Genomic DNA, 1,518 nt, shown 5'->3' with positions numbered 1-1,518 from the left:
ATCTTAATTTTATCAAACTTGATCTTGAAACCTTTTCCCCATCTTTAAAAAATGCCTTTTAAAATGCTTCAAGTTAATAACTTCCTCAATTGCTAACTTCATAGTAAGGATTACCTGATAGGGAACTATGGGTATGTATGAAATAGAAAAGGTTCCTAGATAGAGATAAGAAGTGGAATGGCTTCCTGGAGGAGGAAAGGGACACTTTCCCAGGAGGGAAAAAGAGAAAAAAACTGCTTTGGTATGGGAAGTGGGAGGATATCAAAGGCAAATATTATGTTACTCTTAAGTAAAGCATGGGTTAATCATCTTACATGTAATTAAAAGAGAATATATATAATATGTATATATATATACACACACACACATATATGAATATACATATAAACATACACTGAAATAAACATTATATCTATATATACACACAATGAAATACTGAATATACTCTCTATATATATGTATATACATATACTAAAATGAAATTATGTAGGGAATTTGTGTGCATTTCACAAGCAAATTGTATCAATAGATATAGATACATGCATACATATATTTCAATATTTCAATGAACCAGACATTGCTATAAGATTATAGGTTGCAGAACAAATAGGTCCTGATTTTCATTGGTGTATGGAGTTTCCTCATTGGAAGATAGCCCTACCAATGAAATAACAGATCTGTTTTAAAAAGAAAAGAAATTTCACAGGGCTAGATAAGACAAGTCCCACAATTTTTTTTTTCTGAGAATTTGGACACTAGACCTCCAAAGAGCAAAGATTTCCTCAACTGCGTGTTCCTGTGAGAAAGAAGAGAACTTCTTAAATGGCTTCCACAGCTGAAGGAAACATGGTATCCATTACAGAGAATTGACAGATTAGGGTGCAGAACAAAATATGTTTTTGTATAAAGCAATTGAGGGGATCTTATTTGCTTGAGTCTTCACATCTATTACTAGGAATTTTTCTTTCATTTTATATTTTTTCAATGTGATTTGGGGTAGGAGAAAGAGAAAATGGTTACCTGGTATTTTTTTTAAATTGAGAGATTGAGAGCAGGATGCCCCAGATGTGTATTGTTCTATGCATTTTTAGATGAAGTTAGTATATTATTAGTTTTACTCAACCTGTTTTGCTTTGTTATGAGAGATATCTTAAGAAGAGAGAATGATCTCTAAATGTTTATAATATAAAAACAAGCATCAGTTCTTTGAAAAAAGTTATCATTTTTATGAGTTGTTCAGATTATTCAGGTCCAAGTAAATAATAATAATAATAATAATAATAATAATAATAATAATAATAATAATAATATAATATATAGTATTATAATAATAATATAAATAAGAGTAAACTATTTGTTCATCAGTGGCCCAAAGTGTTTCTAGTTTCTAGAGGTATCTAGAGTTAATTGAAAAATGCTCTAAATTTCTGTTTCATGTTCCCAAAAGGGTTCCTATGAGTATTAGGTAGATAGATAGATAGATAGATAGATAGATAGATAGATAGATAGATAGATAGA

Source organism: Vombatus ursinus, unplaced genomic scaffold (genome assembly GCF_900497805.2).
Source record: "Vombatus ursinus unplaced genomic scaffold, bare-nosed wombat genome assembly UNPS02011014.1, whole genome shotgun sequence".
Classification (NCBI taxonomy): Eukaryota; Metazoa; Chordata; class Mammalia; order Diprotodontia; family Vombatidae; genus Vombatus; species Vombatus ursinus.
Note: the sequence above shows the minus strand (reverse complement) of the source record.